General features: G+C 41.8%; 1 pseudogene; it reads left to right on the top strand.

Moving 5' to 3' along the window:
• Nucleotides 1-22,626, top strand: part of LOC124021615 — a 160,403-nt pseudogene extending 137,777 nt beyond the window's left edge.
• Nucleotides 22,627-24,826: the final 2,200 nt, after the last annotated feature.

Here is a 24,826-nt window from a genome sequence, read left to right on the forward strand (position 1 = left end):
AGGTAGATCTATGTGATATAGAGGTAGATCTATGTGATATAGAGGTAGATATATGTGATAGTGTTAAAAACAGTCCTACAGTAATATATAGGTAGATCTATGTGATATAGAGGTAGATATATGTGATATAGAGGTAGATCTATGTGATATAGAGGTAGATCTATGTGATATATAGAGGTAGATCTATGTGATATAGAGGTAGATCTATGTGATATAGAGGTAGATCTATGTGATATAGAGGTAGATCTATGTGATAGTGTTAAAAACAGTCCTACAGTAATATATAGGTAGATCTATGTGATATAGAGGTAGATCTATGTGATATAGAGGTAGATCTATGTGATATAGAGGTAGATCTATGTGATATAGAGGTAGATCTATGTGATATAGAGGTAGATATATGTGATATAGAGGTAGATCTATGTGATATAGACGTAGATCTATGTGATATAGACGTAGATCTATGTGATATAGACATAGATCTATGTGATATAGAGGTAGATCTATGTGATATAGAGGTAGATCTATGTGATATATAGAGGTAGATCTATGTGATATATAGGTAGATCTATGTGATATAGAGGTAGATCTATGTGATATAGAGGTAGATCTATGTGATAGTGTTAAAAACAGTCCTACAGTAATATATAGGTAGATCTATGTGATATAGAGGTAGATCTATGTGATATAGAGGTAGATCTATGTGATATAGAGGTAGATCTATGTGATATAGAGGTAGATCTATGTGATATAGAGGTAGATCTATGTGATAGTGTTAAATACAGTCCTACAGTAATATATAGGTAGATCTATGTGATATAGAGGTAGATCTATGTGATATAGAGGTAGATCTATGTGATATATAGGTAGATCTATGTGATATAGAGGTAGATCTATGTGATATAGAGGTAGATCTATGTGATAGTGTTAAAAACAGTCCTACAGTAATATATAGGTAGATCTATGTGATATAGAGGTAGATCTATGTGATATAGAGGTAGATCTATGTGATATAGAGGTAGATCTATGTGATATAGAGGTAGATCTATGTGATATAGAGGTAGATCTATGTGATAGTGTTAAAAACAGTCCTACAGTAATATATAGGTAGATCTATGTGATATAGAGGTAGATCTATGTGATATAGAGGTAGATCTATGTGATATAGAGGTAGATCTATGTGATATAGAGGTAGATCTATGTGATATAGAGGTAGATCTATGTGATATAGAGGTAGATCTATGTGATATAGAGGTAGATCTATGTGATATAGAGGTAGATATATGTGATATAGAGGTAGATCTATGTGATATAGACGTAGATCTATGTGATATAGACGTAGATCTATGTGATATAGACATAGATCTATGTGATATAGAGGTAGATCTATGTGATACAGAGGTAGATCTATGTGATAGTGTTAAAAACAGTCCTATCTGTAGAGAAACATAATGGGGATGATGGGGATGTGTTCTAATCTGGAGAGAAACATAATGGGGATGTGTTCTAATCTGGAGAGAAACATAATGGAGATGTGTTCTAATCTGGAGAGAAACATAATGGAGATGTGTTCTAATCTGGAGAGAAACATAATGGGGATGTATTCTAATCTGGAGAGAAACATAATGGGGATGTGTTCTAATCTGGAGAGAAACATAATGGAGATGTGTTCTAATCTGGAGAGAAACATAATGGAGATGTGTTCTAATCTGGAGAGAAACATAATGGAGATGTGTTCTAATCTGGAGAGAAACATAATGGGGATGTGTTCTAATCTGGAGAGAAACATAATGGGGATGTGTTCTAATCTGGAGAGAAACATAATGGGGATGTGTTCTAAGAGAGAAACATAATGAGGATGTGTTCTAATCTGAAACATAATGGGGATGTGTTCTAATCTGGAGAGAAACATAATGGGGATGTGTTCTAATCTGGAGAGAAACATAATGGGGATGTGTTCTAATCTGGAGAGAAACATAATGGGGATGTGTTCTAATCTGGAGAGAAACATAATGAGGATGTGTTCTAATCTGGAGGGAAACATAATGGGGATGTGTTCTAATCTGGAGAGAAACATAATGGGGATGTGTTCTAATCTGGAGAGAAACATAATGGGGATGTGTTCTAATCTGGAGAGAAACATAATGGAGATGTGTTCTAATCTGGAGAGAAACATAATGGGGATGTGTTCTAATCTGGAGAGAAACATAATGGGGATGTGTTCTAATCTGGAGAGAAACATAATGGGGATGTGTTCTAATCTGGAGAGAAACTGCTGTAATCTGGAGGGAAACATAATGGGGATGTGTTCTAATCTGGAGAGAAACATAATGGGGATGTGTTCTAATCTGGAGAGAAACATAATGGGGATGTGTTCTAATCTGGAGAGAAACATAATGGGGATGTGTTCTAATCTGGAGAGAAACATAATGAGGATGTGTTCTAATCTGGAGGGAAACATAATGAGGATGTGTTCTAATCTGGAGGAAACATAATGGGGATGTGTTCTAATCTGGAGAGAAACATAATGGGGATGTGTTCTAATCTGGAGAGAAACATAATGAGGATGTGTTCTAATCTGGAGAGAAACATAATGGGGATGTGTTCTAATCTGGAGAGAAACATAATGAGGATGTGTTCTAATCTGGAGAGAAACATAATGGGGATGTGTTCTAATCTGGAGAGAAACATAATGGGGATGTGTTCTAATCTGGAGAGAAACATAATGAGGATGTGTTCTAATCTGGAGAGAAACATAATGGGGATGTGTTCTAATCTGGAGAGAAACATAATGGGGATGTGTTCTAATCTGGAGAGAAACATAATGGGGATGTGTTCTAATCTAAGAAACATAATGGGATGTGTTCTAATCTGAGAGAAACATAATGGGGATGTGTTCTAATCTGGAGAGAAACATAATGGGGATGTGTTCTAATCTGGAGAGAAACATAATGGGGATGTGTTCTAATCTGGAGAGAAACATAATGGGGATGTGCTGGGGAAACATAATGGGGATGTGTTCTAATCTGGAGAGAAACATAATGGGGATGTGTTCTAATCTGAGAGAAACATAATGGGGATGTGTTCTAATCTGGAGAGAAACATAATGGGGATGTGTTCTAATCTGGAGAGAAACATAATGAGGATGTGTTCTAATCTGGAGGGAAACATAATGAGGATGTGTTCTAATCTGGAGGGAAACATAATGGGGATGTGTTCTAATCTGGAGAGAAACATAATGGGGATGTGTTCTAATCTGGAGAGAAACATAATGAGGATGTGTTCTAATCTGGAGGGAAACATAATGGGGATGTGTTCTAATCTGGAGAGAAACATAATGAGGATGTGTTCTAATCTGAGGAAACATAATGGGGATGTGTTCTAATCTGGAGAGAAACATAATGGGGATGTGTTCTAATCTGGAGAGTGTCAGCATCAGTCCTTTAGTCTCCAGCAGTGCCAGCATCAGTCCTGTAGACTCCAGCAGAGTGCCAGCATCAGTCCTGTAGTCTCCAGCAGAGTGTCAGCATCAGTCCTGTAGTCTCCAGCAGAGTGTCAGCATCAGTCCTGTAGTCTCCAGCAGTGTCAGCATCCAGCATCAGTCCTGTAGTCTCCAGCAGTGTCAGAATCCAGCATAAGTCCTGTAGTCTCCATCAGTGTCAGCATCAGTCCTGTAGTCTCCAGCAGAGTGTCAGCATCAGTCTTGTAGTCTCCAGCAGAGTGTCAGCATCAGTCCTGTAGTCTCCAGCAGAGTGTCAGCATCAGTCCTGTAGTCTCCAGCAGTGTCAGCATCAGTCCTGTAGTCTCCAGCAGAGTGTCAGCATCAGTCCTGTAGTCTCCTGCAGAGTGCCAGCATCAGTCCTGTAGTCTCCTGCAGAGTGCCAGCATCAGTCCTGTAGTCTCCAGCAGAGTGTCAGCATCAGTCCTGTAGTCTCCAGCAGAGTGTCAGCATCAGTCCTGTAGTCTCCAGCAGAGTCAACATCAGTCCTGTAGTCTCCAGCAGTGTCAACATCAGTCCTGTAGTCTCCAGGAGTGTCAGCATCCAGCATCAGTCCTGTAGTCTCCAGCAGAGTCAACATCAGTCCTGTAGTCTCCAGCAGAGTGTCAGCATCAGTCCTCTAGTCTCCAGCAGTGTCAGCATCCAGCATCAGTCCTGTAGTCTCCAGCAGCATCTAGCATCAGTCCTGTAGTCTCCAGCAGAGTGTCAGCATCAGTCCTGTAGTCTCCAGCAGTGTCAGCATCAGTCCTGTAGTCTCCAGCAGAGTGTCAACATCAGTCCTGTAGTCTCCAGCAGTGTCAGCATCAGTCCTGTAGTCTCCAGCAGAGTGTCAGCATCAGTCCTGTAGTCTCCAGCAGAGTGTCAGCATCAGTCCTGTAGACTCCAGCAGTGACAGCATCAGTCCTGTAGTCTCCAGCAGAGTGCCAGCATCAGTCCTGTAGTCTCCAGCAGAGTGTCAGCATCAGTCCTGTAGTCTCCAGCAGAGTGTCAGCATCAGTCCTGTAGACTCCAGCAGTGACAGCATCAGTCCTGTAGTCTCCAGCAGAGTGTCAGCATCAGTCCTGTAGTCTCCAGCAGAGTGTCAGCATCAGTCCTGTAGACTCCAGCAGTGTCAGCATCAGTCCTGTAGTCTCCAGCAGAGTGCCAGCATCAGTCCTGTAGTCTCCAGCAGAGTGTCAACATCAGTCCTGTAGTAAAGCAGAGTATCAGCATCAGTCCTGTAGTCTCCAGCAGAGTGTCAGCATCTTTCCTGAAGTCTCCAGGAGAGTGTCAGCATCAGTCCTGTAGTCTCCAGCAGAGTCAACATCAGTCCTGTAGTCTCCAGCAGAGTGTCAGCATCAGTCCTGTAGTCCCCAGCAGATTGTCAGCATCAGTCCTGTAGTCTCCAGCAGTGTCAGCATCAGTCCTGTAGTCTCCTGCAGACTGTCAGCATCAGTCCTGTAGTCTCCAGCAGATTGTCAGCATGCAGATGAAGGGTTATTGAGGTCCTCTGTGACTGCTGGACCAGACCTTATCAGAGCTGATCTGATAAACATCAATCTGTCTGTCTTCTGTTGCCAAATTACGTTGACTATAAGTAAGGACATAAAATTAAGAAACACTTTTTTTTTTGCAGGTAAAGTTATTTGTGCTGTTTAAGTGTTTAGGATTCGTCTAAATCCTAAATCCTGTTTAAGATTCCTCTGTGTGGATTTTCTTGCTTGTATTTCAGATCATCCCTACTGTACTGGTTTGTGTTTGCTGTAGTTGGTGTCCTCCATCTTGTCATCCTTTTGACCAATCAAATCAGATCACCTCGCAACCATTACGTCTTTATTCCCTTCATTTGAGGAAGACGACTGATTAAATATTTTATTATTTAAACATTTGTTTTTATGTAAAAAAATATATATATTTTTTTTAAATACCTATGACATTACACATTGACAGAATCCATTTGAAACTTAATAAAAAAATATATATATATTTTATTTTTTTAACCTTGTTTTAACAAATAAAGGTTGAACAAATTCTTATTTACAATGACGGCCTCCCCCAGCCAAACCCAGACGATGCTGGGCCAATTGGACTCCCAATGTGATTCAGCCTCGATTTCGAACCAGGGACTGTAATGTCACCTCTTGCACTGAGATGCAGTGCCTTAGCCAGCTGCGCCACTATGGAGCCCAGCTTCACCTACAGTAAAATTGGGGTATGACTTAATTTTATGGATAGGAGTGATACAAAGGTTCTTGTGTGTTGATCGGCACACCGAAGAGGGCATTAACATTAACGATACGTCATTAGATAAAGACGACATTAACGACACCTCATTAGATAAAGAGGTCATTAACGATACCTCATTAGATAAAGAGGTCATTAACTATACCTCATTAGATAAAGAGGTCATTAACTATACCTCATTAGATAAAGAGGTCATTAACGATACATCATTAGATAAAGAGGTCATTAACGATACCTCATTAGATAAAGAGGTCATTAAAGAGGTCATTAACGATACGTCATTAGATAAAGAGGTCATTAAAGAGGTCATTAACAATACGTCATTAGATAAAGAGGTCATTAACGATACGTCATTATATAAAGAGGTCATTAAAGAGGTCATTAACTATACCTCATTAGATAAAGAGGTCATTAACGATACATCATTAGATAAAGAGGTCATTAAAGAGGTCATTAACTATACCTCATTAGATAAAGAGGTCATTAACGATACATCATTAGATAAAGAGGTCATTAAAGAGGTCATTAACGATACATCATTAGATAAAGAGGTCATTAAAGAGGTCATTAACTATACCTCATTAGATAAAGAGGTCATTAACGATACATCATTAGATAAAGAGGTCATTAACGATACATCATTAGATAAAGAGGTCATTAACGATACATCATTAGATAAAGAGGTCATTAACGATACATCATTAGATAAAGAGGTCATTAACGATACCTCATTAGATAAAGAGGTCATTAAAGAGGTCATTAACGATACCTCATTAGATAAAGAGGTCATTAAAGAGGTCATTAACGATATGTCATTAGATAAAGAGGTCATTAACGATATGTCATTAGATAAAGACGACATTAACGATACATCATTAGATAAAGAGGTCATTAAAGAGGTCATTAACGATACGTCATTAGATAAAGAGGTCATTAACGATGTCATTAGATAAAGACGACATTAACGATACATCATTAGATAAAGAGGTCATTAACGATACCTCATTAGATAAAGAGGTCATTAACGATACGTCATTAGATAAAGAGGTCATTAACGATACGTCATTAGATAAAGAGGTCATTAAAGAGGTCATTAACGATACGTCATTAGATAAAGAGGTCATTAACGATGTCATTAGATAAAGACGACATTAACGATACATCATTAGATAAAGAGTTCATTAACGATACCTCATTAGATAAAGAGGTCATTAACGATACCTCATTAGATAAAGAGGTCATTAACGATACGTCATTAGATAAAGAGGTCATTAACGATACATCATTAGATAAAGAGGTCATTAACGATACGTCATTAGATAAAGAGGTCATTAACGATACGTCTTTAGGTCATTAACGATACGTCATTAGATAAAGAGGTCATTAACGATACCTCATTAGATAAAGAGGTCATTAAAGAGGTCATTAACTATATGTCATTAGATAAAGAGGTCATTAAAGAGGTCATTAACGATATGTCATTAGATAAAGAGGTCATTAACGATATGTCATTAGATAAAGAGGTCATTAAAGAGGTCATTAACGATATGTCATTAGATAAAGACGACATTAAAGAGGTCATTAACGATATGTCATTAGATAAAGAGGTCATTAACGATGTCATTAGATAAAGAGGTCATTAACGATACGTCATTAGATAAAGAGGTCATTAAAGAGGTCATTAACGATATGTCATTAGATAAAGAGGTCATTAACGATACGTCATTAGATAAAGAGGTCATTAACGATACGTCATTAGATAAAGAGGTCATTAACGATACATCATTAGATAAAGAGGTCATTAACGATATGTCATTAGATAAAGAGGTCATTAAAGAGGTCATTAACGATATGTCATTAGATAAAGAGGTCATTAACGATACGTCATTAGATAAAGAGGTCATTAACGATACGTCATTAGATAAAGAGGTCATTAACGATACGTCATTAGATAAAGAGGTCATTAACGATACATCGTAAGATAAAGACGACATTAACGATACCTCATTAGATAAAGAGGTCATTAAAGATGTCATTAATGATACATCATTAGATAAAGAGGTCATTAACGATGTCATTAGATAAAGAGGTCATTAACGATACGTCATTAGATAAAGAGGTCATTAACGATACATCATTAGATAAAGAGGTCATTAACGATGTCATTAGATAAAGAGGTCATTAACGATACCTCATTAGATAAAGAGGTCATTAACGATACGTCATTAGATAAAGAGGTCATTAACGATACATCATTAGATAAAGAGGTCATTAACGATGTCATTAGATAAAGAGGTCATTAACGATACGTCATTAGATAAAGATGTCATTAACTATACCTCATTAGATAAAGAGGTCATTAACGATACATCATTAGATAAAGAGGTCATTAACGATGTCATTAGATAAAGAGGTCATTAACGATACGTCATTAGATAAAGATGTCATTAACTATACCTCATTAGATAAAGAGGTCATTAACGATACATCATTAGATAAAGAGGTCATTAACTATACCTCATTAGATAATGAGGTCATTAACGATACGTCATTAGATAAAGAGGTCATTAACGATACCTCATTAGATAAAGAGGTCATTAACGATACGTCATTAGATAAAGAGGACATTAACGATACCTCATTAGATAAAGAGGTCATTAACGATACATCATTAGATAGAGGTCATTAACGATACATGGGTCATATGATTGAGTGTAGTCTGGCCCAGGAGTATACGAAGGTGAACGGAAAGTCATTAGATAAAGAGGTCAACGAACCATCATTAGATAAAGAGGTCTGCCTGGCCGGTACATCATTTTTCCAAAGGGATTCTCTGCCTCAACCCTAGTTAAAGGGTCATTAAGTCACTGTCATTAGATAAAGGGGTCTTCGTGCCGTCCCTGGGGGGGTGCGTCACCTAGATAAAGGGTTGATTCACTGTTGATGGTCGGCCTGTCGATACATCATTAGATAAAGGGTCATTAACTATACCTCATTAGATCTTTGAGGTCATTAACGATACGTCATTAGATAAAGAGGATGGTAAGTTGGTGGTTGTAGATACCTCATTGATAAAGAGGTCATTGATGCTTTAGATAAAGTGGGTGGGGTTATATCCTTCATTGATAATTGGTCATTAACGATACGTCATTAGATAAAGGGGACATTAACTGACCCCTCCTAGATAAAGAGGTCATTATTTATACATCATTAGTTTATGAGGTCGGGGGCTAGGGTCATTTGATAAAGAGTACATTCTCCTGTCCTATTAGATAAAGATACATCATTAGAGTTAGTAAATCTAAAGAGGTCATTAACTCTCATTAGATCTCCTTCTTTATCTCTTAGATAAAGAGGTCATTGAGTCATTAGATAAAGAGGTCAGGACTACCTGACATGATGATGTCATTGCTGTCCCCATTAGATAAAGAGGCCATGCTCATTAGATCCAGTTCATTAACTATACATCATTAGATAAAGGACCATGTCCCAGGACTCATTAGATAATGAGGACTCCTTGCTGTCCCATTAGATAACCTGGTCATGCTCCTGCTCCAGTTTCAACTGTTCTGCATTTAGATTATTCAACATCATAGCTGGTCATTTATGAACATTTGAACATCTTTACATCATCTGATAAAATCATTAACGATATGTCATTAGAAAAGAGGTCATTAACATATGTCATTAGATAAAGAGGTCATTTCGATATGTCATTAGATAAAGAGGTCATTAGCATTAGATAAAGAGGTCATTAAGGACTACCTGTCATTAGATGGGTCATTTGCTGTCATTAGATAAACCTGACTGTGCTGCTGCTCCAGTTTCAACTGTTCTGCCTTATTAGATTTGACCATGCTGGTCATTTATGAACATTTGAACATCTTGGTCATTTTCTGTTATAATCATTAGATAAACAGCCATTAAAGAGGACTGGTCATTAGATAAAGCCCGGTTCCTAAAGAGGTTTCTTCCTAGGTTTTAAAGGCCTTTCTAGGGAGTTTTTCATTAGATAAAGAGGTCTTTTAACTGCATTGTTTAGATGTTTGGGGTTTTAAAGGTTTCTTACAGCACTTTAGATATCAGCTCATTAACGAAGGTCTATATAAATAAATTTGATTTGATTTGATTTGATTTGATTTGATTTAGATAAAGAGGTCATTAACGATACATCATTAGATAAAGAGGTCATTAACGATACATCATTAGATAAAGAGGTCATTAACGATATGTCATTAGATAAAGAGGTCATTAACGATATGTCATTAGATAAAGAGGTCATTAACGATATGTCATTAGATAAAGATGTCATTAACGATATGTCATTAGATAAAGAGGTCATTAATGATACGTCATTAGATAAAGAGGTCATTAACGATACATCATTAGATAAAGAGGTCATTAAAGAGGTCATTAACGATACGTCATTAGATAAAGAGGTCATTAACGATATGTCATTAGATAAAGAGGTCATTAAAGAGGTCATTAACGATACGTCATTAGATAAAGAGGTCATTAACGATACGTCATTAGATAAAGAGGTCATTAACGATATGTCATTAGATAAAGAGGTCATTAACGAGGTCATTAACGATACGTCATTAGATAAAGAGGTCATTAACGATATGTCATTAGATAAAGAGGTCATTAAAGAGGTCATTATTAGATAAAGAGGTCATTAAATAAAGAGGTCATTAACGATACGTCATTAGATAAAGAGGTCATTAAAGAGGTCATTAATCGTCATTAGATAAAGAGGTCATTAACTTCGATATGTCATTAGATAAAGAGGTCATTAAATTTTTGACTTTGGCACAAATTCAAATTAACGACTCATCCGTCATTAGATACGAAGAGTTTAGGCATTCGATTAGCCACGTGCGGCATGCGCAGTTACAAACCTGCTGGAGTTAGCGACAGGCGGAAGAGCAATATCCATCGTCTTAGTATGGATGAAGCCTGATGTGAAGCTAACTGAAACTGGCTATTTTTAGAAAACCCCTCAATAGATCTCGCTTCAGTGTAGTTTCACCCCTGTGGTTGGAGGATTCCAGATTTCCTGTTTCATCCCTCCTGATTCCCGGAATATTTCAACAGCGATTTCTGGAAAAACGTGTGGATTTGGGGGAAAGTGAGCCGGATGTTTGAACCCCATTCCCATGTTACTCTCTCCCTCCTCTTCTGCAGGTGCTAGACATTAAGAAGAAGCTGAAGCAGTCCAAAAGGTTCTGGTCCAACCTGCCAGATGAGATCTGTATTAAAGACAAGTTGACCGAGTCAGATGAAGAGCAGTGTTGGAACAGTCACGCCAAGGCCAGGTGAGAGGTGTTCAGATCACGCACCTGTAGAACTACACTAACTAGTCCTACAACTAGTCTGATGAGGTCTGAGCAGTGCTGGAACAGTCACGCCAAGGCCAGGTGAGAGGTGTTCAGATCACGCACCTGTAGAACTACACTAACTAGTCCTACAACTAGTCTGATGAGGTCTGAGCAGTGCTGGAACAGTCACACCAAGGCCAGGTGAGAGGTGTTCAGATCACGCACCTGTAGAACTACACTAACTAGTCCTACAACTAGTCTGACGAGGTCTGAACAGTGTTGGAGACCCTCAGCTCATTCAATATAACTAAACTAACTAGTCCTACAACTAGTCTGATGAGGTCTGAACAGTGCTGGAGACCCTCAGCTCATTCAATATAACTAAACTAACTAGTCCTACAACTAGTCTGACGAGGTCTGAACAGTGCTGGAGACCCTCAGCTCATTCAATATAACTAAACTAACTAGTCCTACAACTAGTCTGATGAGGTCTGAACAGTGCTGGAGACCCTCAGTCATCCAATATAACGAAACTAACTAGTCCTACAACTAGTCTGATGAGGTCTGAGCAGTGCTGGAGACCCTCAGCTGATCCAGAACTATGGTACTATGGTCCTTGGTACAGGACAAGAGAGAACCAGTACTACAGCCAGTCTGATGAGGTCTGAGCAGTGCTGGAGACCCTCAGCTGATCCAGAACTATGGTACTATGGTCCTTGGTACAGGACAAGAGAGAACCAGTACTACAGCCAGTCTGATGAGGTCTGAGCAGTGCTGGAGACCCTCAGCTGATCCAGAACTATGGTACTATGGTCCTTGGTACAGGACAAGAGAGAACCAGTACTGTTTACCTGTCAATCTCTGACACTTTATGGATATGGTGAGATGATCTCATCTATTACTGTACACTGACGTGTGTATAACTGCTTGGAATGAAAGCCAGAACCACCCTATCTCTCACCCCCCTCCCAGCCAGTCGAGGCATTTTTGGCCTCACACACCACAGCACAGTCCCTGGTCACCACATCACAGTCCCTGGTCACCACAGCACAGTCCCTGGTCACCACATCACAGTCCCTGATCAGGAAGAGAGGACCCAGTAGAACTGTAGAGGACTGGATCAGGAAGAGAGGACCCAGTAGAACTGTAGAGGACTGGATCAGGAAGAGAGGACCCAGTAGAACTGTAGAGGACTGGATCAGGAAGAGAGGACCCAGTAGAACTGTAGACTGGATTAGGGAGAGAGGGACCAACACACAGTTGCAGAGAACCTCTTCAGGACCACCGACAGCTGCTCTCTGAGTGATGGAGAACCTCTTCAGGACCAAAGACAGCTGCTCTCTGAGTGATGGAGAACCTCTTCAGGACCACCGACAGCTGCTCTCTGAGTGATGGAGAACCTCTTCAGGACCACCGACAGCTGCTCTCTGAATGCTGGAGAACCTCTTCAGGACCACCGACAGCTACTCTCTGAGTGATGGAGAACCTCTTCAGGACCACCGACAGCTGCTCTCTGAGTGATGGAGAACCTCTTCAAGACCACCGACAGCTGCTCTCTGAGTGATGGAGAACCTCTTCAGGACCACCGACAGCTACTCTCTGAGTGATGGAGAACCTCTTCAGGACCAAAGACAGCTGCTCTCTGAGTGATGGAGAACCTCTTCAGGACCAAAGACAGCTGCTCTCTGAGTGATGGAGAACCTCTCCAGGACCACCGACAGCTACTCTCTGAATGATGGAGAACCTCCTCAGGACCACCGACAGCTGCTCTCTGAGTGATGGAGAACCTCTTCAGGACCACCGACAGCTGCTCTCTGAGTGATGGAGAACCTCTTCAGGACCACCGACAGCTGCTCTCTGAGTGATGGAGAACCTCTTCAGGACCACCGACAGCTGCTCTCTGAGTGATGGAGAACCTCTTCAGGACCACCGACAGCTGCTCTCTGAGTGATGGAGAACCTCTTCAGGACCACCGATAGCTGCTCTCTGAGTGATGGAGAACCTCTTCAGGACCACCGACAGCTGCTCTCTGAGTGATGGAGAACCTCTTCAGGACCACCGACAGCTGCTCTCTGAGTGATGGAGAACCTCTTCAGGACCACCGACAGCTGCTCTCTGAGTGATGGAGAACCTCTTCAGGACCACCGACAGCTGCTCTCTGAGTGATGGAGAACCTCTTCAGGACCACCGACAGCTGCTCTCTGAGTGATGGAGAACCTCTTCAGGACCACCGACAGCTGCTCTCTGAGTGATGGAGAACGCTCTATACGATCCAGATAATTGAATAATTTCCTGCCAAATGAAATGTGATTGTCTTTTGACATGTCTTCCTCAGAGATGTTTCTTAACCGGCATTGTTGTAATCCTCCCAGGTATTTTCCTGAGGTGGTAAAGGACGGCCTCACCAACCAGCTGAACAACCCAGAGGTGGCGGTGGACATCACTAGACCGGACACTCTGATTCGCCAACAGATCATGACACTCAGAGTGATGACCAACAAGCTGAGAAACGCCTACAACGGCAACGACATCTTCTTTCAGGACTCCAGTAAGTCAGCCGCCTTGTGTTCCAAACGGTACCCTGTTCTCTCTGTAGTGCACTACCTTGACCAGGGCCCTTAGGGAATAGGGCTCTATTCTCTCTGTAGCGCACTACCTTGACCAGGGCCCATAGGGAATAGGGCTCTAATCTCTCTGTAGTGCACTACCTGACCAGGGCCCTTAGGGAATAGGGCTCTATTCTCTCTGTAGCGCACTAACCTTGACCAGGGCCCATAGGGAATAGGGCTCTAATCTCTCTGTAGTGCACTAACCTTGACCAGGGCCCATAGGGAATAGGGCTCTAATCTCTCTGTAGCGCACTACCTTGACCAGTGCCCATAGGGAATAGGGCTCTATTCTCTCTGTAGTGCACTACCTTGAACAGGGCTCATAGGGAATAGGGCTCTATTCTCTCTGTAGTGCACTACCTTGACCAGTGCCCATAGGGAATAGGGCTCTATTCTCTCTGTAGTGCACTACCTTGAACAGGGCCCATAGGGAATAGGGCTCTAATATCTCTGTAGTGCACTAACCTTGACCAGGGCCCATAGGGAATAGGGCTCTAATCTCTCTGTAGTGCACTACCTTGACCAGGGCCCATAGGGAATAGGGCTCTATTCTCTCTGTAGTGCACTACCTTGACCAGGGCCCATAGGGAATAGGGCTCTAATCTCTCTGTAGTGCACTACCTTGACCAGGGCCCATAGGGAATAGGGCTCTATTCTCTCTGTAGTGCACTACCAGGGTCCATAGGGAATAGGGCTCTATTCTCTCTGTAGTGCACTACCTTGAACAGGACCCATAGGGAATAGGGCTCTATTCTCTCTGTAGTGCACTACCTTGGCCAGGGCCCATAGGGAATAGGGCTCTATTCTCTCTGTAGTGCACTACCTTGACCAGGGCCCATAGGGAATAGGGCTCTAATCTCTCTGTAGTGCACTACCTTGACCAGGGCCCATAGGGAATAGGGCTCTATTCTCTCTGTAGTGCACTACCAGGGTCCATAGGGAATAGGGCTCTATTCTCTCTGTAGTGCACTACCTTGAACAGGACCCATAGGGAATAGGGCTCTATTCTCTCTGTAGTGCACTACCTTGGCCAGGGCCCATAGGGAATAGGGCTCTATTCTCTCTGTAGTGCACTACCTTGACCAGGGCCCATAGGGAATAGGGCTATAATCTCTCTGTTGTGCACTACCAGGGCCCATAGGGAATAGGGCTCTATTCTCTCTTTAGTGCTCTACCAGGGCCCATAGGGAATAGGGCTCTATTCTCTCTGTAGTGCACTACCTTGGCCAGGGCCCATAGGGAATAGGGCTCTATTCTCTCTGTAGTGCACTACCAGGGCCCATAGGGAATAGGGCTCTATTCTCTCTGTTGTGCACTACCAGGGCCCATAGGGAATAGGGCTCTATTCTCTCTGTAGTGCACTACCTTGACCAGGGCCCATAGGGAATAGGGCTCTATTCTCTCTGTTGTGCACTACCAGGGCCCATAGGGAATAGGGCTCTATTCTCTCTGTAGTGCACTACCTTGACCAGGGCCCATGGGGAATAGGGCTCTATTCTCTCTGTAGTGCACTACCAGGGCCCATAGGGAATAGGGCTCTATTCACTCTGTAGTGCACTACCAGGGCCCATAGGGGATAGGGCTCTATTCTCTCTTTAGTGCTCTACCAGGGCCCATAGGGAATAGGGCTCTATTCTCTCTGTAGTGCTCTACCAGGGCCCATAGGGAATAGGGCTCAATTCTCTCTGTAGTGCACTACCTTGACCAGGGCCCAAAGGGAATAGGGCTCTATTCTCTCTGTAGTGCACTACCAGGGCCCATAAGGGATAGGGCTCTATTCTCTCTTTAGTGCTCTACCAGGGCCCATAGGGAATAGGGCTCTATTCTCTCTGTAGTGCTCTACCAGGGCCCATAGGGAATAGGGCTCAATTCTCTCTGTAGTGCACTACCTTGACCAGGGCCCATAGGGAATAGGGCTCTATTCTCTCTGTAGTGCACTACCAGGGCCCATATGGGATAGGGCTCTATTCTCTCTTTAGTGCTCTACCAGGGCCCATAGGGAATAGGGCTCTATTCTCTCTGTAGTGCTCTACCAGGGCCCATAGGGAATAGGGCTCTAATCTCTGTGTTGTGCACTACCAGGGCCCATAGGGAATAGGGCTCTATTCTCTCTTTAGTGCTCTACCAGGGCCCATAGGGAATAGGGCTCTATTCTCTCTGTAGTGCACTACCTTGGCCAGGGCCCATAGGGAATAGGGCTCTATTCTCTCTGTAGTGCACTACCAGGGCCCATAGGGAATAGGGCTCTATTCTCTCTGTTGTGCACTACCAGGGCCCATAGGGAATAGGGCTCTATTCTCTCTGTAGTGCACTACCTTGACCAGGGCCCATAGGGAATAGGGCTCTATTCTCTCTGTTGTGCACTACCAGGGCCCATAGTGAATAGGGCTCTATTCTCTCTGTAGTGCACTACCTTGACCAGGGCCCATGGGGAATAGGGCTCTATTCTCTCTGTAGTGCACTACCAGGGCCCATAGGGAATAGGGCTCTATTCACTCTGTAGTGCACTACCAGGGCCCATAGGGGATAGGGCTCTATTCTCTCTTTAGTGCTCTACCAGGGCCCATAGGGAATAGGGCTCTATTCTCTCTGTAGTGCTCTACCAGGGCCCATAGGGAATAGGGCTCAATTCTCTCTATAGTCTATATGCCACACTGTCTATATAACACACTGTCTAAATCAGTCTATATGACACACTGTCTAAATCAGTCTATATAACACACTGTCTAAATCAGTCTATATAACACACTGTCTAAATCAGTCTATATAACACACTGTCTAAATCAGTCTATATAACACACTGTCTAAATCAGTCTATATAACACACTGTCTAAATCAGTCTATATAACACACTGTCTAAATCAGTCTATATAACACACTGTCTACATGACACACTGTCTAAATCAGTCTATATACCACACTGTCTACATGACACACTGTCTAAATCAGTCTATAAGACACACTGTCTAAATCAGTCTATATAACACACTGTCTAAATCAGTCTATATAACACACTGTCTAAATCAGTCTATATAACACACTGTCTAAATCAGTCTATATAACACACTGTCTATATAACACACTGTCTATATGACACACTGTCTAAATCAGTCTATATAACACACTGTCTAAATCAGTCTATATAACACACTGTCTATATGACACACTGTCTAAATTAGTCTATATAACACACTGTCTAAATCAGTCTATATAACACACTGTCTAAATCTGTCTATATAACACACTGTCTAAATCTGTCTATATAACACACTGTCTAAATCAGTCTATATGACACACTGTCTAAATCAGTATATATAACACACTGTCTAAATCAGTCTATATAACACACTGTCTACATGACACACTGTCTAAATCAGTCTATATACCACACTGTCTACATGACACACTGTCTAAATCAGTCTATAAGACATACTGTCTAAATCAGTCTATATAACACACTGTCTAAATCAGTCAATATAACACACTGTCTAAATCAGTCTATATAACACACTGTCTATATAACACACTGTCTAAATCAGTCTATATGACACACTGTCTAAATCAGTATATATAACACACGGTCTAAATCAGTCTATATAACACACTGTCTACATGACACACTGTCTAAATCAGTCTATATACCACACTGTCTACATGACACACTGTCTAAATCAGTCTATATAACACACTGTCTAAATCAGTCTATATAACACACTGTCTAAATCAGTCTATATAACACACTGTCTAAATCAGTCTTTATAACACACTGTCTATATAACACACTGTCTAAATCAGTCTATATGACACACTGTCTAAATCAGTATATATAACACACGGTCTAAATCAGTCTATATAACACACTGTCTACATGACACACTGTCTAAATCAGTCTATATACCACACTGTCTACATGACACACTGTCTAAATCAGTCTATAAGACACACTGTCTAAATCAGTCTATATAACACACTGTCTAAATCAGTCTATATAACACACTGTCTAAATCAGTCTATATAACACACTGTCTAAATCAGTCTATATAACACACTGTCTATATAACACACTGTCTATATGACACACTGTCTAAATCAGTCTATATAACACACTGTCTAAATCAGTCTATATAACACACTGTCTATATGACACACTGTCTAAATCAGTCTATATAACACACTGTCTAAATCAGTCTATATAACACACTGTCTAAATCTGTCTATATAAAACACTGTCTAAATCAGTCTATATAACACACTGTCTAAATCAGTCAATATAACACACTGTCTATATAACACACTGTCTAAATCAGTCTATATGACACACTGTCTAAATCAGTATATATAACACACTGTCTAAATCAGTCTATATAACACACTGTCTACATGACACACTGTCTAAATCATTCTATATACCACACTGTCTACATGACACACTGTCTAAATCAGTCTATAAGACACACTGTCTAAATCAGTCTATATAACACACTGTCTAAATCAGTCTATATAACACACTGTCTAAATCAGTCTATATAACACACTGTCTATATAACACACTGTCTAAATCAGTCTATATGACACACTGTCTAAATCAGTATATATAACACACCGTCTAAATCAGTCTATATAACACACTGTCTACATGACACACTGTCTAAATCAGTCTATATACCACACTGTCTACATGACACACTGTCTAAATCAGTCTATAAGACACACTGTCTAAATCAGTCTATATAACACACTGTCTAAATCAGTCTATATAACACACTGTCTAAATCAGTCTATATAACACACTGTCTAAATCAGTCTATATAACACAATGTCTAAATCAGTCTATATAACACACTGTCTAAATCAGTCTATATAACACACTGTCTAAATCTGTCTATATAACACACTGTCTAAATCAGTCAATATAACACACTGTCTAAATCAGTATATATAACACACTGTCTACATGACACACTGTCTAAATCAGTCTATATACCACACTGTCTACATGACACACTGCCTAAATCAGTCTATAAGACACACTGTCTAAATCAGTCTATATAACACACTGTCTAAATCAGTCTATATAACACACTGTCTATATAACACACTGTCTAAATCAGTCTATATAACACACTGTCTAAATCAGTCTATATAACACACTGTCTATATAACACACTGTCTAAATCAGTATATATAACACACTGTCTACATGACACACTGTCTAAATCAGTCTATATACCACACTGTCTACATGACACACTGTCTAAATCAGTCTATAAGACACACTGTCTAAATCAGTCTATATAACACACTGTCTACATGACACACTGTCTAAATCAGTCTATATACCACACTGTCTACATGACACACTGCCTAAATCAGTCTATAAGACACACTGTCTAAATCAGTCTATATAACACACTGTCTAAATCTGTCTATATAACACACTGTCTATATCACACACTGTCTATATCACACACTGTCTAAATCAGTCTATATAACACACTGTCTAAATCAGTCTATATAACACACTGTCTAAATCAGTCTATATAACACACTGTCTATATAACACACTGTCTATATGACACACTGTCTAAATCAGTCTATATAACACACTGTCTATATAACACAATGTCTAAATCAGTCCATATGACACACTGTCTATATAACACACTGTCCAAATCAGTCTATATAACACACTGTCTAAATCAGTCTATATAACAATGTCTAAATCAGTCTATATAACACACTGTCTAAATCAGTCTATATAACACACTGTCTAAATCAGTATATATAACACACTGTCTATATGACACACTGTCTAAATCAGTCTATATAATACACTGTCTAAATCAGTCTATATAACACACTGTCTAAATCAGTCTATATAACACACTGTCTAAATCAGTCTATATAACACACTGTCTAAACCAGTCTATATAACACACTGTCTAAATCAGTCTATATGACACACTGTCCATATGACACACTGTCTATATAACACACTGTCTAAATCAGTCTATATAACACACTGTCTAAATCAGTCTATATAACACACTGTCTAAATCAGTCTATATAACAAACTGTCTATATAACACACTGTCTAAATCAGTCTATATAACACACTGTCAAAATCAGAGAAGAGCGGCTGATGGTAGAGAGGAGAGGGGCTGATGGTAGAGAGGAGGCTGAGATCAGTGTGACAGAGGAGAGGGGCTGATGGTAGAGAGGAGGCTGAGATCAGTGTGACAGAGGAGAGGGGTTGATGGTAGAGAGGAGAGGGGCTGATGGTAGAGAGGAGAGGGGCTGATGGTAGAGAGGAGAGGGGCTGATGGTAGAGAGGAGAGGGCCTGATGGTTGAGAGGAGAGGGGCTGATGGTAGAGAGGAGAGGGGCTGATGGTAGAGAGGAGGGGGACTGATGGTAGAGAGGAGAGGGGCTGATGGTAGAGAGGAGAGGGCCTGATGGTAGAGAGGAGAGGAGAGGGCTGATGGTAGAGAGGAGAGGGGCTGATGGTAGAGAGGAGAGGGCTGATGGTAGAGAGGAGAGGGGCTGATGGTAGAGAGGAGAGGGCCTGATGGTAGAGAGGAGAGGAGAGGGGCTGATGTTAGAGAGGAGAGGAGAGGGGTTGATGGTAGAGAGGAGAGGGGCTGATGGTAGAGAGGAGAGGAGAGGGTTGATGGTAGAGAGGAGAGGGGCTGATGGTAGAGAGGAGAGGGGCTGATGGTAGAGAGGAGAGGGGTTGATGGTAGAGAGGAGAGGGGCTGATGGTAGAGAGGAGAGGAGCTGATGGTAGAGAGGAGAGGGCTGATGGTAGAGAGGAGAGGGTCTGATGGTAGAGAGGAGAGGGGCTGATTGTAGGAGGAGAGGAGCTGATGGTAGAGAGGAGAGGGCTGATGGTAGAGAGGAGAGGGGCTGATGGTAGAGAGGAGAGGGGCTGATGGTAGAGAGGAGAGGGGCTGATGGTAGAGAGGAGAGGGGCTGATGGTAGAGAGGAGAGGGGCTGATGGTAGAGAGGAGAGGGGCTGATGGTAGAGAGGAGAGGGGCTGATGGTAGAGAGGAGAGGGGCTGTTGATAGAGAGAGAGGGGCTGTTGGTAGAGAGGAGAGGGGCTGATGGTAGAGAGGAGAGGGCCTGATGGTAGAGAGGAGAGGGCCTGATGGTAGAGAGGAGAGGGGCTGATGGTAGAGAGGAGAGGGCCTGATGGTAGAGAGGAGAGGGGCTGATGGTAGAGAGGAGAGGTGCTGATGGTGGAGAGGAGAGGGGCTGATGGTAGAGAGGAGAGGGGCTGATGGTAGAGAGGAGAGGAGAGGGGCTGATGGTAGAGAGGAGAGGGGCTGATGGTAGAGAGGAGAGGGCCTGATGGTAGAGAGGAGAGGGCCTGATGGTAGAGAGGAGAGGGGCTGATGGTAGAGAGGAGAGGGGCTGATGGTAGAGAGGAGAGGGGCTGATGTTAGAGAGGAGAGGGGCTGATATTAGAGAGGAGAGGGGCTGATGGTAGAGAGGAGAGGGGCTGATGGTAGAGAGGAGAGGAGAGGGGTTGATGGTAGAGAGGAGAGGGGCTGATGGTAGAGAGGAGAGGAGAGGGGTTGATGGTAGAGAGGAGAGGGGCTGATGGTAGAGAGGAGAGGGGCTGATGGTAGAGAGGAGAGGGGTTGATGGTAGAGAGGAGAGGGCCTGATGGTAGAGAGGAGAGGGGCTGATGGTAGAGAGGAGAGGGGCTGATGGTAGAGAGGAGAGGGGCTGATGGTAGAGAGGAGAGGGGCTGATGGTAGAGAGGAGAGGGGCTGATGGTAGAGAGGAGAGGGGCTGATGGTAGAGAGGAGAGGGGCTGATGGTAGAGAGGAGAGGGGCTGATGGTAGAGAGGAGAGGGGCTGTTGATAGAGAGGAGAGGGGCTGATGGTAGAGAGGAGAGGGGCTGATGGTAGAGAGGAGAGGGCCTGATGGTAGAGAGGAGAGGGGCTGATGGTAGAGAGGAGAGGGGCTGATGGTAGAGAGGAGAGGGGCTGATGGTAGAGAGGAGAGGGGCTGATGGTAGAGAGGAGAGGGGCTGATGGTAGAGAGGAGAGGGACTGATGGTAGACTTGACTGCCCCTCAGGAGACTGTTGGACGTGACCTGACTCCAGCCTCTGTTAAAGACCGTTGTCCAGCACCAAGAACGACATGTACTTTTGTTTTTTAAATAAATCTATTATTTATAAAACCCCTTCAAAGTAGGAGGATACGTATGCAAATAAAATATGTGGTCAGAATAATTGGTCAGAATAATCAGATCAAATTGTGATACCATACTGTGGGTAAAACTTTTAAAAAAATTAAAAACTAATTTCCACCTGAACAGGCTGAAATGCTTACACTAAAAGGACATTATGATAATTGAACAATTTTCAGTGTTATTTCAACCTCATATTATAGTAATATGACATTTTTCTGTCTGCATTGCCTCATTACAACCAAAAAGCATTTTTTATTTTATTTCTTTCTTCAAAGTAGGAGGATAAACGTCCATGCAAATAAAATAGGGGCTTTGTGGTCAGGGAATGGCCCAGAAAATTCAGTCAGAATAATCTGTTTGGAACCGCACTTATCCTGTCTGTCTGTCTCGTCTGTCTGTCTGTCTGTCTCTGTCTCTGTCTGTCTGTCTGTCTGTCTGTCTGTCTGTCTGTCTGTCTGTCTGTCTGTCTGTCTGTCTGTCTGTCTGTCTGTCTGTCTGTCTGTCTGTCTGTCTGTCTGTCTGTCTGTCTGTCTGTCTGTCTGTCTGTCTGTCTGTCTGTCTCTCTCTCTCTCTGTCGTCTGTCTGTCTCCTCTCTCTCTCTGGTCTGTCTGTCTGTCGTCTCCTCTCCTCTGCTCTCTCCAGGTGACGAGGGCAGCGGCAGCAGCAGTGGCTGTACAGAGGATGTACCACAGAGTTTGTGTTTGTGGGTCCAGAGGCCCCCGTGGTGGGAGCAGACAGGAGTGATGAGCGAGCTTCTGCTGCATCAGGCAACGCCCCACATCCCTCCAGACCCTCTCCCCTGCTACTGACTCTCTCTCACAGCCCTGTCCTGGTCCAAGAGATACCAGCTGGCCCGAGAGGACACCAGGACATTACCCCTGCTCCTGACCCTCTCTCTCACAGCCCCGTCCTGGTCCAAGAGATAATACCAGCTGGCCTGAGAGAACACCAGACATTACTGCTACTCTGACTCTGGCACCAATCAGACAGCCAGCCAGCCGGTCGTCATACTAACTGTTAGTGTTCTCTAAACGGAACCAGAACAGGACAACCCTTTTGGATCCCCACCATGAAGAGATATGGTGACAGTAGTATACTGTAGTAGACTGAGGAGTGTTGTGAGTGCTGCATCCTGCTTTGTCCCCAAAGATCTCTGTTCTAATCTGTTCTGTTCTAATCTGTTCTGCTCTGTTCTGCTCTATTCTAATCTGTTCTGCTCTATTCTAATCTGTTCTGCTAATCTGCTCTATAATCTGTTCTGCTCTAATCTGTTCTGCTCTAATCTGTTCTGCTCTAATCTGTTCTGCTCTATTCTAATCTGTTCTGCTCTATTCTAATCTGTTCTGCTCTATTCTAATCTGTTCTGCTCTACTCTATTCTAATCTGTTCTGCTCTATTCTAATCTGTTCTGCTCTGTTCTGCTCTGCTCTAATCTGTTCTGCTCTAATCTGTTCTGCTCTATTCTAATCTGTTCTGTTCTGTTCTATTCTAATCTGTTCTGCTCTATTCTAATCTGTTCTGCTCTATTCTAATCTGTTCTGTTCTGTTCTATTCTAATCTGTTCTGCTCTATTCTAATCTGTTCTGCTCTATTCTAATCTGTTCTGCTCTGCTCCAATCTGTTCTGCTCTATTCTAATCTGTTCTAATCTGCTCTGTTCTAATCTGTTCTAATCTTCTCTGTTCTAATCTGTTCTGCTCTATTCTAATCTGTTCTGCTCTATTCTAATCTGTTCTGCTCTGCTCTATTCTAATCTGTTCTGCTCTAATCTATTCTAATCTGTTCTGCTCTATTCTAATCTGTTCTAATCTGCTCTATTCTAATCTGTTCTGCTCTATTCTAATCTGTTCTGCTCTATTCTATTCTGTTCTAATCTGTTCTGCTCTGTTCTGCTCTAATCTGTTCTAATCTGCTCTGCTCTAATCTGTTCTAATCTGCTCTGTTCTAATCTGTTCTGCTCTAATCTGTTCTAATCTGCTCTGGTCTAATCTGTTCTAATCTGCTCTGTTCTAATATGTTCTAATCTTCTCTTCTAATCTGTTCTAATCTATCTGCTCTAATATGTTATAATCTGCTCTGCTCTAATCTTCTGTTCTAATCTGTTCTGTTCTGCTCTAATCTGTTCTGCTCTGTTCTGCTCTATTCTAATCTGTTCTGCTCTGTTCTGCCTATTCTACTCTATTCTAATCTGTTCTGCTCTATTCTAATCTGTTCTAATCTGTTCTGCTCTGTTCTGCTCTCTAATCTGTTTTGCTCTATTCTAATCTGTTCTGTTCTAATCTGTTCTTCTCTGTTCTGCTCTAATCTGTTCTGCTAATCTGTTCTGCTCTGTTCTGCTCTAATCTGTTCTGCTCTGTTCTGCTCTGTTCTGCTCTATTCTAATCTGTTCTGCTCTGTTCTGCTCTATTCTAATATCTGTTCTGCTCTAATCTGTTCTGCTCTAATTTGTTCTGCTCTATTCTAATCTGTTCTAATCTGTTCTGCTTCTAATTTGTTCTGCTCTAATCTGTTCTGCTCTAATCTGTTCTGCTCTGCTCTGTCTAATCTGTTCTGCTCATTCTAATCTCTTCTGCTCTATTCTAATATGTTCTGCCTCTGCTCATTCTAACCGTTCTACTCTATTCTGCTCTGTTCAATCTGTTCTGCTCTATTCTAATCTGTTCTAATCTGCTCTGTTCTAATCTGTTCTAATCTTCTGTTCTAATCTGTTCTGTTCTAATCTGTTCTGTTCTAATCTGTTCTGCTCTAATCTGTTATAATCTGCTCTGCTCTAATCTGTTATAATCTGCTCTGCTCTAATCTGTTCTAATCTGCTCTGTTCTAATCGTTCTAATCTCTCTGTTCTAATCTGTTCTGTTCTGTTCTGCTCTGTTCTGCTCTAATCTGTTCTGCTCTAATCTGTTCTGCTCTATTCTAAATCTGTTCTGCTCTATTCTAATCTGTTCTCCTCTATTCTAATCTGTTCTCC

Source organism: Oncorhynchus gorbuscha, unplaced genomic scaffold (genome assembly GCF_021184085.1).
Source record: "Oncorhynchus gorbuscha isolate QuinsamMale2020 ecotype Even-year unplaced genomic scaffold, OgorEven_v1.0 Un_scaffold_1143, whole genome shotgun sequence".
Classification (NCBI taxonomy): Eukaryota; Metazoa; Chordata; class Actinopteri; order Salmoniformes; family Salmonidae; genus Oncorhynchus; species Oncorhynchus gorbuscha.